This window comes from Protopterus annectens, chromosome 10.part0 (genome assembly GCF_019279795.1).
Source record: "Protopterus annectens isolate FY-2018-M chromosome 10.part0, PAN1.0, whole genome shotgun sequence".
Classification (NCBI taxonomy): Eukaryota; Metazoa; Chordata; order Ceratodontiformes; family Protopteridae; genus Protopterus; species Protopterus annectens.
Genome location: NC_056744.1, coordinates 689368433 through 689387198, shown reverse-complemented (window position 1 = coordinate 689387198; position 18766 = coordinate 689368433). Strand labels below are relative to the sequence as shown.

Sequence of the window (18766 nt, the reverse complement as noted above, 5' to 3'; positions counted from 1 at the left end):
CTAATCTTTCATATCATTTGGTTGTGTGGCAGCTGATGACCTGATTAGGAAATGGTGATAAGGACATTTTTGTAGGAACAGTTTGGAAGTCTTGTCATTGAAATGATATAGGATGATGTAAATATTACAAGTTGCTTCTGTTGACTGAGGTGGTATTGATAATCCAGTGTTATGATAGAACCCACACATAATTATCCCTTGTTATACTTACTCATCTGATAGCCTTCAGTTTATTGGAGGCAGATTTTTTTCTTCTTTTGTTTTTTACACTGGTAGATGTCACAGTTTCAGAATGTCCTGTTTAATCCTTCATAATGAAACATGTATTTGGTTATGGGAAACATACCATTTACTTTCTGCACACAATTCTGTACCACTCAGCTATACTCCTTGCAGCTCTTTTTAGTATATAGTGTTCTTTTTTCCCTTAAGAATATTGTGGTATTCTAGTTGAGAGCATTGGCTTTTTAATGAATTTCAGCCTGGCACTACTGACTTAAAGAGTAATGGTACTTATATAAAGGACAAATTTGTTCTAGTAATGGAGAATCTACTGACTGACTTTTCTCATCCTCTCACACCTCAGGAGCTCTGAATGCAGAAGCATTAGAATGGTTGTTGGATTTGCACTTCTTTTGATATATGTATGAGTTTCTATAAATTTGGACTTGGCATGTTCCCCAGCAAATCATTCACATATGCTAACAGTGGAACTGGTGTTATGTTTGTACCCTGCGGTACTTTAGTCTATAGGGGAAGAATAACCAGTTAAAATACATTATGGAGAACAAACTAATAGAAGTAACTGTTAAAATGTGTAATGTAATTGTTACTGACATCAAGAAAACATACATGGCATAGAGATGAAGTAATAGGCATTGTAGCTGTGGACCTATTTCTTGACTGTTTTGAAGATTGATATTTCTGAAGAATTTATGTGTATGTAGACCACACAGCAGTAAACTTAAAAAAAACACAGCATAATAGCAAAGGAAAATATATTTCTGTTCGTTGTTTAAACTTTGTAGTGATCTGTTTTAAGCTTACATGACATAACTTTTGGACACAGAAATATGAACACTGATCTGTGATCACCTGTAAAATCTTTAGACATTGAATCTGCTGTAGTCTTGTTCAAAGCATTTTACTGGGGGGCACCCCTCCGATCTCTGCTCTTTATATATAACAGCTCAAGTGTTTAGTACCTTGGAGTAAGGGGAATTATCTGTGGTATGGCAAGCTCAACTCTTGTATACACACTGTACCTTTCACACTTTAATGAATCTTGCCTGTTAAGGCAGCATAATCTTTGTCTGCCTGGACTGGGGTAAGACACAATAATAAATAAATTTCCAAAAAAAAAAAAAAAAATCAGTGGCATATACAGTTCCTTGTATATTTCTTTATTAGATGGGTGCAAAGTGCAGTCTCTGACTCTCCATGACAAATGTACCTTTAATTATATAGTGGTCTTTATATGTTATTCTTTAACCTTTTGTGAAATATGCACCTACCTGCTTAATAATAAACTGACGTACACTGCATCTACTTGAACATCATTTGCTGGAGCTGTTCCTTGCAACATCCTTCTATTGTTATTCTTATTCTTGGGAGTGTACCAGTGTACGTCCATCTTCTGTCTTTTTCCTGAACTTGGGCGTACTTTTTGGTGGGATTACTCTGTCTTGCGCTTCATATTTAATTATTTATAATTTTATTCTTGTCTTTCTGACTTGTGTACAAATAATGTAGCTTACTTTCGCTTTTTATTTTTGAAGCAGCAAAGTACCCCTTAGCTACTAATCACAGGCCACGTCGCCTGTAATCTTCCTATATGTCTTGGAGAATGCTTGATATCCTAGTGGTGTTAGCTTTATTAGCTTTCTATTTTGACCTCCTGTCTGTACACCTTATGGATCACAACTCCCGTAGAACAGGTTGTCTGTTCCTAAATAACAAATCAGATGTCAAGAGGTTTAGACAAACATGGCTTCCTTACCCTGGTTTTGCACGTTTCTTCTTATAATATAATCTCTGACTTTAATACTTGCTGTTTGTGTAACAGATAAAGGAGATCACTGTAGCTCTTCTATAAAATTCAGAACTTGCCAATGACTTGATTGTGCATGCATTAGCAACCTAAACCTTGTGCTGGTTGTAGCACTTTTTGCTTGAGACGTTTTCTCTTTGCCCTACTTGAAGCCAGCACTGTTCAGTACACTACGTTTTTTACTGCATAATCTTATTTTTTCCAAGCTTCCCTACTTTTTTTCCATCTGGGTTTGTAGACACTTCTTTCATCTAATTCAGCATCCTGCTGCTATGGCATGATAATTGCCCACAGCCTAATTGAGCTCCAGAGAACAGGGCAGAGAAACTTTCACACATACCTGAGGCAACCTGGGGTTTACATGCCTTTACTGTCTCATGTGAATGTGTGTCCATTGGACGTAAATATGAATTAAAGTGTGTACAACCAGTTGCATGTAACAATCATATAGTCATGCATCTGAATTTGGTATCCTCTCCCAGAGAAAAACAATAGGTGTGTGTGCATGCACATGTGTGTGTGTGCAATGTGAGTGTCTTGTGATGGACTGGTATACCATGCAGGATCAGACACACTTACCAAATCAAGACCTGAGTGGAATACAGAAGATAGGTAGATGGGTGACAGAAAGTGAACCAAGCATTACCATTATGAACTACCCCATATTTTTGAAGCAGTTGCATTCATACATTGTAGTTCATTGGTCTTTTCAATTTGATTTGAAAACTTAATAGACTACCTTTATTTCTGATGTCTGTAGGTAGTTGGTTGCTTCAGACTGGAGTGATTTTGGAGAATGCTTCCTGCCTCAAAACTAAAGACAGGCCCTTGGTACTGTCAGCTGCTGAATTGCTTCTCATTCTAGCTCCTTCAGAAATCCATCTGTACAGTAACTTTGTCCCAGTATACAGTATGTATCTGTCCTTGAGGATTGAAAGCCAGCTTGGCTCCCACCCTCATATTCTGTAAAGTATTGTCTGAGAGCTGAGCCTGTCTCAACTCTTTCTTTGTGTGCCTCCCCACCTCTTTCTCCTCCTCCACTGGAATGCTGGTATCTTCTGACAGTGATGCTTCAGATTCAGGCTTGCTACTACCACCTGTCCCCTTGAAGTAGCCCCTTCCAAGGGGAAACCCAGTAGCTTTTTACAGCTGTGGCTGAGATTCAAGCACACTGCTACTAACTAGTCCCTGTGATATAGTCATATCAACGTCCTTGGTTGGAGGCGTGGCACTAATTGGGTCTGTCCCTGCTGCCATCTCCATGTACTTGCACACACAATACTGAATTATCAGAATCATTTTCTACTGGGATATCATCAGACAATGCCTCCTGCTTATTTCCATGTCCTCCTTACCTCTCCAGATAACGTCTTGCCCAGTGGTACCCAAAAGAGTGTCCCTCCCGAGACCCTAAGTAGAGTGTACTGTGAGGGTAGATACTGCTCCCTTTCAACCATGGCAGGCTTAATGGTAGTTATGTCTGATGTCATGTTCTTTTTGGCAGCAGTCTCTTTCCTCCTTCGCTAAGATAGGGTACATATCGTTGTGGTAGTTTGGTACAACAGTTGTCTGTGAACATCATCCCATCAGGGTTATAGTGCTGCCTCTGCTTGTTGTCTACCATAGCTTTCATTTCCCACCTTGTATTCATGGATACTATTACTATACATGATCCCTTTGGATGTGAACCAGTAGCTTCCACTGTTACCTGTGGAACCTGCCGGTATAGTTTATGATGCTCCCATATGTCCCCTTATACGTATATTGCTAGATAGATGTCATCCTTCCTCTTCATTTCTTTAAGCAGTGTTACACTTTTGGTCTGTCAACCAGACTCTGGTGTCCTTATGTAGAGGACTGAGTGCTCATTCCCTTAGTAAAAGGTCTGTTAGCCTTGCAAAGGTAGTGACTTGACATTGTATTATAAAAGTGAATGCTTATTTCTGCTGTGTAATCAATCAAACTATGTCTTTCTTTGTTTTGTCCCCAGCTACTTCATTCTCTCAGATACCTTAAGCTCCAGAGTTTTCATTTCTGTCTAGCTCAAGTCACTTTAATGCCAGATGGGATTGGAGGTCATTTGTAGATGGGTTGCACTGTCCTTTTTCTGCATGCAGCATACTCGCATCATTTGCCAAGCTTTATCCTGATTTAGTGGGCTGTATTCCAACTGCATACAAGGCTGCTATCATATCTTCCTTGGACATAATGGTAAAGTAAACAAAATTCCCTTCATTGTATACTTCTTACTCATCTGTGCCCGGCATCTGTTTGTTTTCTTCAAAGTTAATTTCTGCATGTTTATAACAACAACAAAAAATTGTTAACCAATTGAAACATCTGTATATTTACCTTAAAAATACCTATATTGAATTATCACTTTTGACATACGTAGATTTGTATAAAATTAATCAAAAAATATTAACAAGTTCACATTTATAGATATTATACGACATTATATATCACATGCATTGTTCTATACAGTATAATCACACTTTTACATAAATTGTTCAATAATGCCTTCTCTTAAACCTCATTCCTCCCCAAAACATTTCTCTGCATTTGTTGTTTCCAGTTTCCATTTTTTGTATGTAATTTACTCCTATCCTTTTCTAAAGATTTCACTTTCTGTGCTTTTATCTTGGTTACAACATTCACTACTTGTATGACTGGTTTTGATTTTGATTTCCATTTTCTAGTAATTACTTTTTTGGTAGCCACCAGAATTAAACTTAACAAGGCTTTCCTATGTCTAGGCAGTTCAGATCATGCATCCCAGCTAAAAAAAAAATCCTTAGTTGCACACTTTTGCTTACCCAGTATTCCTGACAGAGTACTCTGCAGGGAATTTTTTTAAAGCCTGCCAACTTATTACACTCTGAGAACATATGCTCCCAGGTAACCCTTTCTTCCCCATTATACCTCCAATATTTGCCATTTACCTGAGGAAAAATTCTTTGCAGTCTGCTTGGGGTATAAAAGTACCTATGCAATCACTTCCGGGCAACAATTCTAAACCTTCTAGATTTTTTTGCATATTTGGGAGCCATACATATGCCCGCCCATTTTTTCTTTGTGAATTGCTTATCTTATCTCTCTTCCCATTCTTCTCTCCTCCAGTGATTAGTTCCTATAATTATCATGCATTATTTTATATGCCCTTCTAATTATCCATTTTTAACAGCAGCTGCTATTCTAGATTCAACTAAAAACTTAACCAGTACAATTTTTTTTTATTTAGGATTCCCCTTTCCCTTTCTCTTTTCCTGTACTCCGATAGCAGTCCCTGATAGAGAAGGCAGTCTCTAGCCTGCAGTCTAAATGTCTTCTTGGCCTCTTCAGATTGTGTTACCTTCCCCTCTCTAATTATTTGTTCCCAGTACCTTAGTTTCTTTGCAAGCTTCCTGCAGTAAATTACAACTCCTTTTGCTTATTTTCTGTACCTCTAATTACAGTCATCCCTAGCACCAGAATCTCCTTTCTCCACTTCTGTGTTGTTTTAGTTCTTAGTATACTTTCTGCTACTCTTTGAATATAATATTCTGTATGACTCTTTCCTTATTTCTTGAATTACCCACCATTTCATCATCCCTTTCCAGTCCAGTTTGAATTGTAGCTTTCTGCTCGTGTTATGTATAAGAGCCTTACTTATGTAGCTCTAAAATATCCCTTCAAATCAGCTAATCCCAAACCTCCTTGTTCTATTAGAAGGATCAGCTTATCCCATTTGACTCTTGCCCTGTTCCCCCCAGATATAAATGTTCAAGTCTTTATTAATTAACATCCACAGCCTCTCCTCTGGTTGATAAAAATATGCCTGACATTTGGATAAAACTAAAGGAGCTAAAACAATTTTACTATTCGTATCTTGCTATCTATACCTGTAGGCAAGAGCTTCCAGTTTTTCAGTTTTTGTATTAGCTTTTGTTTAGTCTCTTCCCACATATCCTTACCTGCCGTAACAGAATCCTTTTTAACCCATACTCATAACTACTACATTTTGTCATGCCCCTATAAATATGGGTAGTGCTGAAAAAATTGTATAGTTATGTAGTTTACAGCTGCAGCCTTTGTTTTATCTTCATTCATTTTCTATCATGAAAAAAAGGAAATGTCTCAGAATGTTCCACAACACTGAGATATCCTTTTCTGGTTCCATCAGGTACAAAATAATATCATCAGAAAATACAGCCAATTTTTTGACTACCATACCAGTTATATCCTTGAATTTCTGAGTTCCTTATGTTCTTTGCTAGTGGTTCTAAATATAACACAAATAATAAGTGGGGAAGAGGACACCCCTTTATGTTTTTTTTTCTGTTCATTTATATATTTAACTTGTGACTACAAGGGTACAGACACTTATGGTGACATAACTGTTGCATTGACGAAATAAGCCCAGTTCAGTATCTCACTTCTGTCACAAATCTAAAAAAAGAAAGAGTGCACAGGGGCTACAGTGCTTGGATCCACTGTACTATCCACCAGTAAATTATTCTTTAAATCTAAGATCCTAAATCTGATGGGTCACCCTGTGGTATAGTTTGAGTCACACCACTGGTAATAAAATTAATTCATACAAAAGCTGTACAAATGTGAATCGCTTAAGCAGTTTAATAAATTAACTTTGCCTCAAGTACATACAGGTGGTTTACACTGCTGCCATGGATATGAGCCTACACCATCCATAATCAAAAACAGAATATACATCGAACATTCCAATGAGCAGAGTCTTTGACCTAGCTTCCCCTATCCTTTTCTTACCTTACTGTGTATGGCTTTCATTGCCTTACAGTGCTCACTTGCCCACAGTAATCGTGCTTTGAATAAACTCTTACATTGATGCACACAAACAGTAATTTCCATGGAAGGCTAGTAATATTCTTTAATACTACAGCTCTCTGTCCTGGTTCCAGGTAGATTATACTGTCACTGCTACAGATTACCAGGTGAGGATGTCTCATTTGCTGTGTTACTCTTGTTAATAAACCAAGTAATTTAAACTCCTGCGATGGTGTGTAGCAAAAAAGTCTGAACAATTAGTTTTGTTGTACTCCTGTTTTTGTGATTGTTTGCCTGCTGTTTAGTAGTATAACTTTTTAAACTGACAATGGATGCAGTTCAGCAGACTTTTACATTTGCATAGTAATGAGGTTGTTTACTTAATCTTGGTTAGGTATCTCTTTAACACAATTTTCTAATTGAACTTTTTACGACTCCAGCTTCCTGGTCTAGGAGTAGTCACAGACCCTGTAACCACAGGTCATAGCAATTATGGTATTACATGCCTGCTATACAATTCACATCCTGGATATAACTGTCTATATCCCAGCAGAAGGCAGTTACAGATGTAAGTAAGAACTTCATTTATATTTTGCATAGAAAAAATGTCAACCGTACGAGTACACTCACCTGGCTAATAAAAAAACAGTAAAAAATAATTCACACTGAAAAATGCACACATTGCAGAGTAAATCACATTTTTAGTGGGCATTACAAGGCTCACATGTCCATTCCATTCTGTCTCAGAAAACAGTGGTATATTTATTCTAGGACACCACAATTTTAATGTTGGGATCTTACTGTTGAATCAAGAATAAGAGGGAAAACCCCTGATGGTTGTTGGAGTAAAGTTTGAGTTTTCCCAATACCCTTTCTCCAAAATGCAGTGGAGTATGTGTCAGCTATGCTTTACACACTGCCAACAGCAATGCAGCAGCAGGGGATGGGGGGGGGAGCATGGACATGGTAAATTTCAGAATGGACAGTCATCCAGTGATAGACAAAAATAATCAGAACAAATATGGACCCCACCCACACATTGGGATCCTGCAGTCAACTGCTTGAGACCTTGCCTCTTTTTGCATTCCACTTTGGAGGCAGTTATGATTTGCCGGACCATCCTCTTTTCTGCATTGAGGGGTATCACATATTCCAGGTAGGTGAGGGCAGTCATATCTAGAAGCTAGACTATCCTTTATCTCTCGCTATTTAATCCAGGCATCCCATGCTGTCATATGTCTGTGGCAAGACAAGAGGCAATATGTCTTGTTTGGAAAAGAGACATCCAGGAGGTCCCATCTGATCAGTGAGAGTTAGGCTTTTACTGAAGATTGTTTTTAGTTATAAAGGAACACAAACATCCTTTGGCGCATTCTATACTCAAGTGACCTAAATTAGTTTGTTCCAAAAGAGGCCTTTTGTATGGTAATGGTGCAGTTGATTCTTCCATGCTTGTCTGAAGGAGCCTGGATGTGCTTTTTGAAGTCCAGGATGCCTTCTTCCACATCAGAGCAGCACAGGAATTGAGGACGCTTCTTTGTTTCCATATAAGAGCTAATCACTATCAATTCTAGACCTCAGCTCAGCCCTCAGGGTGTTCAGTGGTTCCATATAGGTTGACAGAGGTTTCCAATACCTGACAACTGTCTCCTACTTGTTTCAACTTTTTGACAGTCTTTTAACCTCACAGGAGATTCTTCTTTCTCCCTTCCACTTCTTAAGGAGAATAGTGAATACTGTGAAGTTCCATTTAGTGGCCATACAGTCGATCAAATTCACTGGGTGCAACCTAGACATTCTATCTTATTGAGTCTTTCTTCCTGTGGACAGGATTCTGCCTATCAAAAAGATATTCATTCAGTGTATGCATAGTAAAATGGTTTTAGCTACCTTATGCCTTTGGGCTGTGGGTAATATGACAGTCATGATATATATAGTCACCCATGCCTGATAAAATATGGGAATACTCCAGTGGACTTTGAAGACTCAGTAGGATAAGCTGGTCAGCCCCCATGAGCTATCCCATCAGAAGTTCTTGGAAACACAATAAAAAGATCAACTGGTAGATCCATGTATTCACCCTGTCTCTGGGCAGACCCCTTCAAGCCCCACTTCCTTTGTGTAATTGTTACCATGGGTGCATCTGCCCTAGGGTGAGTGGGTTGATATTTTCAGGAGCAGGCAGTCTGATGTGCATGGTCACATGTCAAGGTCAGTCTGCAGATGAATTGTTAGGAAATTAGTACCATCCTAATCACATTGTGGGCATTTCAGGCCTGCCTTCCCTAAGTTGCCTTTGCCATCCACACTGATCCCACTGTTGTTGTATGGCATATCAGCAAGTGGGGGGAAACCTTATTACCATCTTATAGCTAGTAACTTTTTAAGCCAAGCTAGTTACTTAGTGGACTGATTCATTTTATGCCTCCTTATGCTGAATAAATGGTTTGTCAGTCCACTGATAACACAAAAACTGTTTTGTTGCTGAGGGGAAACTTTGTTGCTGTCTGTTTTATAATCTCCAACCAATGTTGTATGTAGCAACTTCTTTTCCCTGTGATACAGTGTTATCCAGAAATGACCCAAGGTTTCCTTTATGCTTTTGCCCTGTTTCCCCTTATCCCCAGGTTTCTTGGGAAAGCCAAGTTATTCAGTGTCAAACAATTTTCATACCTCTGTTTTGGTTCCAAGAGGTATTGTTTCTTCTGCTCCATCCTCATTTCCTAGACAAGCTTTTGTGTCTGACGCCATCCAGGAGCCTTCTGTCTCACCCATACAGAAAGCCTAACCTGGACCTTCACTTGTTATGACTTTCTTCATGGTTTCCGCACTTGTTTTGATGACCAAAGACTTATCCTATCCATAAAGGGTGATCCAGACTCTAACATTTGTTCAGGCCAAACACTAGAAAGGCAAGAGCAGGTGGACTAATGTTTCTGTATGGATCACAGCCTAGGGCTTAGATCCTGTTGCTGTTCTTCTGAGTAGTATTCTTGATTGCCTGTTGTGATGACCCACCACTGAACCAGTAATCAAGGAACTTCAATCCTCACTCCTGGCAACAGTGGGGATGTACACTGGGTGGATGACAATTACACAGTATTTCCAGATGCAGCTGTCTGCATCAAGTGCAGTTTCCCTTAAGAGCACAAAGAGACTACAGTTAGTCCAGGGGTGGTTTCTGTCTCTTTCTCCAGATCCCCAGTAAGACTCCCCACTGGCACACCTATAGAGTTGGGATCTCAGCTGAGTGGCCAAGCCAATACCTCCAGCACCCTCTCTGTCCAACCAGTGCTTTGTGTCCCTGGCAAAATAGCTGAGACACACTCTTTGAGGTTTGATTTACACACACACACACACACACACACACACACACACACACACACACACACACCTGGGAAAGGTTGGCACAGGTTTACTAGCTATGCTCCCTTTTGCCCAGACTATAAGGTAGTTATCACTGCCATCAACCAACTCCTTATCAGCTACTTTAAGGTCCTTAACAAAGGGTGTCCGATCCTACTGTGCAGTATTAATATTCACACAAATGGTAGTTTGACCAAGAGCAAGGCTATTAGGAGTGGCCCACATAGTGTCACCAAATAAATATGTACTCTGAAAACTTAAGTATCACTTACAAAGATCAGCCACAATGAAAGGTTTAAATATGTTTAATAATAAATAATAAAAGAATAAGAAAATACTAAATATAGTGCCACGGTGACATCAGAGTTCAAAACCACAGGAAATATTTAAAACAACATTACAGGATAGTCTCAAATAAGTAAAGAAAAATATCTAAACTAAGGTAAAGAAAAATATCTAAACTAAGGTTTGCTATATTCCTGACTATATCTAAGAGAATTATACAATTCCTAGTAACTTACTATTACAGCAAGGCAGGTGTGGTGAATGGATGTTCTAGTTGTTGTCAGGTGAAAGACAGAATACAGAATGCTGTGTCTCACTGTGAGACCTCTCAAATTAATATCTCAAATATTACTGCTGGGATAGCTTGCAGAATGACATCATTTCTTGTCATCTGACTCTATCCTAGGTGAAACCCCCACTGCTGGAAGCTTGGCAGTATTTAGCATCTACCTGTGAAAATACATAGACCTCAGATCTTTGGCAGATGCTGGAAGTCATAAAACAATTACATTCTTCATACTTTCAGAGGTAGTAATTAGTTCACTCAGAAGAGAGTACAGAAAACTTCTCAGCACAGACATTATGTCTCCTGCTACACTGAAACTGAAAGATACCCTCCGGGATTCATGAAGCTTGTGCCAGGTGCAGGCGTAGTGTCGGCGTTCTAACACCAAATATGGCTGCCAAGTGATTCAGGTACGAGCTGTTTCCACGTGCACTACCTGCGTATGCTACGCCCGCATAACTCATGAGCCATGTATGCTAATTACCCCATGTGTAGCAGTGTAGCATGCAAATGAAGGTATGTAGTGATTCAGGAAGTGGTGCAGGCGTAGTGTAAGCATGCAGAAATGTAAACCATAGAAAATGGTTTACATTTTTGCAAACATAAAATCGGAGCCATGACAGCCGACCAAACACATGTATTATAATGTTAATATATGCCAGTGGCTAAATATATAGCCATTGGCATAACAAATGTGCAAAATATAAAATTAACATTTAATATATATATAGTCGCACTATCGCGACATAGAAGCGCAGGGCAGCGATGCGCAAAGGGGATCGCAAGGAATATATAAAAATATAGAATAAAACCACAATGAAACATATCATGATTTCCCCATAATAGTCAATGGCAGGCATGCCACACCATACTCATGGCGCAAGGGTTGCTAAGGGGCAGTGACAGTGTTATGCACAGTAGCTAGGAATTAGTAGGCAATGCCATGCAAATGAGAGGAGTAATAGTGAATCGCAGACTCCCCGCTGGTGTAAGGATGCACCTCACAGCGTAGCGTTATAACACCAAGGTGAGCCCTTGAAATAAAGATGACATCAAGAGAGGGGTGTGTCGCCATTGCTGTAAGCACATTGGAGCATTGCTAAACCGGTCTGCCCCTAGCTAGGCAAAGCTGCAGGATAGGGGTGTGTCAATCGCCCATAGCTATGCTTAGCTGAGAGTACACAAGGTAACCGAGTATGCATGTGAACGGAGATGAAAACGCGTGTAAACCCGGTAAACGGGTATAAGCGTCACGCACTGCAGCTGAAACAGGAAGGATATAGGAAGGAAATAAGGAAATGCTGCAGCACTGAAATTGGAGTACAAATGACTAATTCACATCTAAGAGCCTACAGTGGGCTATTGACAACAGCTAACAAGACTGCAAGCAGCTACCTGCAGAACAGGGAAGGGGAGGGGCTGTACTGCAAAGAAAACAGCAAAGTGTCAAAGCAGAACAAAGGCAATATGCAGTAATTCAGCTACAAGGCATTTCACCATGACTGGGTAGGGAAAGTACAAAACAAGAAAGATGGCAGGTGAATGCATGCCTGATAATGGGAGGGGATCCAGGTCTAAAAGTGAATTAAAGGGCAACAGATTAATCAAGGCAGGCAAGTAGATCTCCACAGTAAAGACCCCACACTTGCAATACTCATTGCAAAACCCATAATTAAGACACGCAGCAGCTGGAATAGTTCATATACACACACACACACACACACACACACACACACACACACACACACACACACACACACACACACACACTTCAGCAGCATCCATAGCACAATACTATAAAGTGTGAAAACACCTCACACACATTTGTGTATTCCCATACACTCTGCACCAGTGGTGTATACAGACAGGGAACTTTTATTATGTACGTTAGGGGCTGCCATAGCTTTGATCCACCAGCTTGTGTTGGAGACTGAAGGTGGTGTGGAGGATGATACACATGACCACCGCAGGCACCAGAGGAGGAGGAGAGTGTTCAGACACAGGCTAACCTACCAGGGGCTACACGATATGGAGATAGTAGAGCGTTACAGGGTGGACAGGGACACCCTACAGCAACTTGTGGAGCTGTGCTGGCCACACCTCAGAGCCAGAACAAACAGAGGGGACCCCATCCCAGTGGATACGAAGGTATGTGTAAGCCTGAGAATACTAGCTACAGGTACCTTTCAAAGACCAACTGGGGATATCATGGGTATCTCACAGGCATCAGCATCCTGGGTACTACACCAGTTCCTGGATGCCATGTTACCACATGCCAGTGAGAACATATACTTCCCCCGAATGCAGGAGGAGTTGGCCAGCAATATGCATCTCTTCCACCATGTGGCAGAATACCTGGAGGTACTGGCTGCAATAGACTGCACGCACATACACATCAAGTCACCACCCGGTGAGCAGGGAAGGCGCTACATAAACCGCAAGGGATACCCCTCCATCAACTGCCAGGTTGTGTGCAATGCCCAGGGCATTATCATGGATGTGTGTGCTGGCAGCCCTGGAAGCTATCACAACTCTCACATCTGGCATGCTTCACAGCTGTATCGGTTATTTGCCAGGGGGGACATCCCAAATGGCCACCTGGTGGGGAATGCTGGCTATGCACTGGAACTGTGGATGATGACTCCCATTAGAAATGCACACACACCCATGCAGGAACGCCATAATGAGGCACACGCACAAACAAGAATCATCATAGAGTGTGTGTTTGGGATGCTGAAATCACGGTTCCATTGCTTGGACAAATCTGGTGGAGCCTTGTAGTACTCTCCAGGCACGTGTGCCCACATCTTCATAGTGTGTGCCATGCTACACAATATGGTCCTGTGGAAACAGCTGCAGCATGGCCAGAATGGTGAAGATCCTCGCAGCCCACCACCATTGCCAAGGGCCCCACAGGCACAGAGGTACTCAGACCATGAACAACCTGAGCCTCCACCAGTAGGCAGATGGAGGTGTGCCCAGTATGCCCATGCCTTGGCAAAGAGGGAGCGTATAGCACACACACTGACAGTGTAGGCATCTAGGAACTGACACCTTTCTCCACCTGCACACACAGTAAAAATGGATGGCAGACACATAAGACTACCTGTAAATTGTCATGTATAGGCAGTCTACTGTGTGCATCCAACATAGGCAGCCTTCAACTATTGCACACATAACAACCATTGGCGCAAGGTAAGTCATCACCTGAACAGTAAATTAAGATGTCAGCATATGCAGATACTGTATGTATAGATTCATAGGTAGGTACTTGGCCAACTGTCAGAGGCCATTCATAAGGTCAGCCAAAATGTGTCAGCTTTTGCCACATCATTGATTCATTAACCATCCCTCTGCGGAGCAGAGCCAGTGGTGGGATCCCTGGGGTGCATCTACTGTTCCCCATCCACCCTTCAAGGTTTCTCTTGCAGAATGTTAGTGAGGGGCTCTGTATAATTTAGTTAGGGATGTTGTGCCAAAGTATGGGGAGTGTCTGTGACAGGAAGCTGTCCCTCCAGCATATTCCGATTATTGTTGTGGCAAGGTCAGCTCACTACAATGTGTGGCTCACTGTGACATGGATTCCCATAGGTGGAGCATATCCATCAAGCCTGAGTTCGACATGGCTGTGTTGGTCAGTGGAGATCATCTGTGGGTAAATGAGATGCCACTGAGTAAAGCAGGAGTTTATTCAGACCGGCTGCATAGGCCATATGTTGGAGGCCAGTATTCCCCTTGGTGAGGTACATTCGTAGACCCTCCCCCCAGCTGTTGGACGTGTCCTCTGACATACATCCCACATGGGTTATTATACTCTATGATGGGACTGATGAATGATGAGTAAAGGGGCACTATAACCCCAGTATGTCTAGATGAGAATCCTTTAGTAGTCAGATGGCCTACATAGAAGGATGTCCTAACTACTGTGGAGATATGATTGTCACAGGGGATATCACTATCTAATTTAGTCCCCAGATACCCTATTACTTCTTCTGTATTAAAGTGGCTGCCGCTCATGTGTTAATATGTGGGTGCGAATTCCAGAATGGAATGACCATGCAGTTAGTGGCACTTGGCTGGAGGCCATGTCGTTGGCACCCTGTGAAGTTCTCTGTGAGGCCCCCTGAGGGATGTCCGTGTCAACTGGACTATCAGTCATGGCTCCCAGTTTGCAGTCATTGCCAAACATGGTCTGCCGTAGTCTACCTGTGTTTGCCTGTACATCTGGGACATATATGCCAAACAGTAGGGCTCCCAGGACTGAGTCCTGTGGGACACCAGTCATGACTGTTCAAGAGTTGGACCTGGGGGCCGCTAGTCGTACCATGTGGGTTCTGTGTGTAAGCCCATTGGCAACCCAACCTGTGGTGTATGGGTGAATGTACAGGCTGGTGTGTTTATCAATAATACCTGAGTGGGGCTTGGTGTCAAGAGCCTTGGTGAGGTCCAGGTAGTATGTGTGAACCACCTCCCCTGTCATCTAACATCTTGGTGACTGTATGTAAGATGTCAAATAGGTTCAGTAGACATGAACTGCACTCAACCAAGCTGACCTGGGTTGGGTCACGTGTTCGTAGGTTACCAATGTCATTGTTAATGAGTGCCATGAGAATGCGGACCATACCATTGCAGACCAGGCTAGTCAGGCTTATGGGGTGGTAGTTAACATGATCAGTTGTGATTTCTCCGTGATGGAGTGGAATAGCCATTGCCACGTGCCATTGTATGGGCATGTAGCCTGTGGCAAGGCTGAGGTAGGAATGCTTAATTAGGTGGGGGGCAGGTTGTCTTGTACAGTTCGCAAGATGCAGTCTGGGTCAACATCTGCCTCCATTGATGCTGTGTTCTGCTGTTAGAGAGGGCCATTTCCATCTGTGTGTCTCTGATGGTTGGAATACTGTACCTTTTGGGTAGTGTTGTGGGCTCTTTAGGAGGTGATGTATGCACCGAATGTAAATGCAAGGATGTTGGTGATATCGGTAGTGTCAGCATATTTTGTGCTATATTTCACTGGCACAGTGCAAATCTGTGTGTCACCACCATACCTCTCAACTGTCCCTGATTTTCAGGGACGTCCCTGATTTTGACTCATATTTTAGCTCTGTCCCTCTTAATCCTTCCTAAAACTAATTTGGAGGGAAGGTGGTGAATTACACTTTATGAATAATTACAATAATTAAGAGTTATAGACTTCTTTTACTTCAGAAAATGTGTATTAATTCATATGCTCTGATTCTGTCAATGTTTCAAGTTAATAGCACTAATATTTTAAAAGTGTCCCTGTTTGTCCCTGATTTTTTCTTGACTTGTCCCTTATTCTGTTGAAATTTGTCCCTGATTTGCTGAGAGGTCTGGTCACCACGTAGAGCCATGACATAGCCAAAGAAGGCTTTGTGGTTATCTTTCGAATCCTTGCGTATTCTCCTGCTGATGTTAGCCTTGGATGATGTCATGAGGGACCTACTTATCGTACTAATAGTGGTCATGGACGTCTGCCCTTTGTGGGATTTGCTGTGTGTCTGGAACGCTGTCCTACGTCTTTAGTATAGCCTGTTTATTGCAGAGGTCCACCAGACTGGTGTCCTTGTTTAGGAGGAGTGAGTCTTGGTTTACCAGCGATACATCCATGTAGGTGCTTATAGACTGCATTTGTAAATCTGTCTGTATCTTGAGCAGTGTTTCCCTTTTAGCATGGGGGCTGTGAAACCCCCCACCCTTGTCACTAGTAGTGTAAATTTAGCTGTATGAAAGGTATACACTGTAGTATCTGTGGGTGGGGGAGATGCTAGGGTGTGGAAACAGTGAATAGTTCATGGTCAGATCTAACCAGTGACCAGTTAACCTCCACTGTGGTGCACCTGTTGCCCATGTTGGTGATGACCACATCTAGTAGTTTCCACCCCACGTTAGGGAGGTTACCACCTGATACAGGGCATATGAGGTGATGCACTCCAGGAAACGCTGGTCCTGGAAGTGAGTACCGGAGTACGTTTCCCAGTTAATGGTATGGCAGTTGACATCGACCAATGCCAGGGTGTGCGTTAGGACTTGTGTTCTCCACTGTCTCCAGGTAGGTGGAGTGGAGGTCCTGGGTCATGGAGGGTGATCCGTAGCAGGCCACATTCCACATTGCAGTTGTGGCTGATGTTTGCTGCACATGGATGATCACAGAAGTATCATGCTACCCCACTAACCTGGAGGTGTAGGTATCCCTGATGAATATGGATACAGCCCCTCCATGTCTGTCAGTCCATGTTCTGTGGCTGAAATGTGTGGTATGGATTGTAGTCTGGTAGTGCTGGTGTGCTCTCAGGAGCCTTAAGACAGATTTCAGTTAATGCACAGATGTTGATGTTGTCCATCATGAGGAGTGCTATGAGTGCATGCATGTTGTGATCACAACCCCTGGTGTTGAGTAGCATAAACCTCATTGAATCTGCTGTTGTGCTGTTTATGGAGCTGGTATTCACCTTCAAGACTGTCCTAAATAAGGCAATATGGGGGTGCCAATAGCCTTGGCCAGTATTCCAAAGCGTAAGGCTGACACATAGGCCGGTATGGTCTCATTGCATGCATGTTCCCCATCTGTGCTTGTTTTTCATCTCCCCTGTAGGTAACCTAGTGGTAAGCAATAGAAAGCCTTAAACTTATACAAGTCTTCTAGCTTCCAAGATAGGCTTTTGGAGTGACTAAGTATCAGTGTTATGTATATTCTTGCTGTACTCAACTGTTTCCTGACTACATGGCGAGTTCACACTGTATATTGTGATCTGCAGGTCTGTTTATTCACGTATTATGACTGTGATGGCCTGCACATTAGAGGTTCACAGATAGCCTACTTTCTGTCTGCCCAAGGGCAATTAGAAGCATAGCAACAGTGTGTTGGCCTTCCACGCACCATTGATGAAGTAACTGAGCGTCTGTCAAGCATAGCCAATGAAGCAATTCCAGGCAGAGTTGCTGGAAGCTGTTGAAGACTGTGGTTGTGGAGGGTGATAGGGGCACTTAGTGATCTAAAGAGGGCATGTTAATGTGGCAATTCAACACCATTCAATTCCCCCAACAGGTCTTGCAGCTATCAAACTGGACAGGCTCCCCCACCCCCTGGCTGTATGGTTCTGGGGCACATGATCACAGGAGTGTATCGTCTGTTACCCATTCACACTACAAGGTTTCCCTTGAACTGTGTCAGTGAGGGGCTATGCCTAATGTGGTTAGGAATGTAATGTATTGTCTCACAGTACATTTGTTATATGTTGTTATGTCATGAGTACGTGAAGCTCAGTGAGTTTGGGTGCTCCCACTCTTTGCTTAGCCTAGCTTACACATAGAAATCATCTAAATAGGAAATAGGCAGAAGCAACGTTAATATCAACAGTGTAATGGTTACAGCATCCGCATAGTACCTGTGCATTCGAGGTTACAATTCTGATAAAGGCAGGGATGTTTATCATGTGCAAAAGTATACCTTAACCACAGCCTGCATATATAAGTAGTAATCGTCTGTATAATAAACATTCGAATCACCCATATAAACCCATGTGTGCAGGAGAGTACAGTCAATAGAGAATGTAATGTCATGTCAGCACATAGTGAGATGTTACGTCACTGACAGGTATATATCTGGAGTAGTTAGCGGATGTGGCCGTGTTTGCGCGCACAGGTTATACGTTACAACGTTTGTTTAATTGTGTTTAACCGCTGCTATAATGTCTCACAAACACTTTTAAACATGCTTACAACTGCTTAAATGAGCCTTATTCTGCAGTAAAAAACATTCGTAAAGCATCGCAAGTGTCGAACCCTGGACCATGTACACTATAGTCATGGGACATACCACTAAGCCATCCAAGGTGTACACATGTTTCATGGTCCTGAGACTACACCTTATACCATATGCATTTCACTGTAATGATCACAAATGGGACAGTGGCTTTGTGTACATATGTATAGTACATTGTAATGTACTGTAGTTTGTGAACCAACACATTCCAGTC

General features: G+C 41.9%; 1 protein-coding gene across 2 annotated transcripts in view; it reads left to right on the top strand.

The window, feature by feature from the left end:
* OMA1 (OMA1 zinc metallopeptidase) overlaps positions 1 to 18766 on the top strand; it is a 629416-nt gene that overhangs the window by 116456 nt on the left and 494194 nt on the right. Inside the window, exon 3 of one of the 2 annotated variants that reach the window (XM_044085523.1) lies at positions 7273 to 7400. The exons of the other annotated variant lie outside the window; for it this stretch is intronic. The gene's annotated coding sequence lies outside the window, so the exon portion shown is untranslated. The remainder of the gene's footprint in view (positions 1 to 7272; positions 7401 to 18766) is intronic. 2 annotated transcript variants of the gene reach the window in all.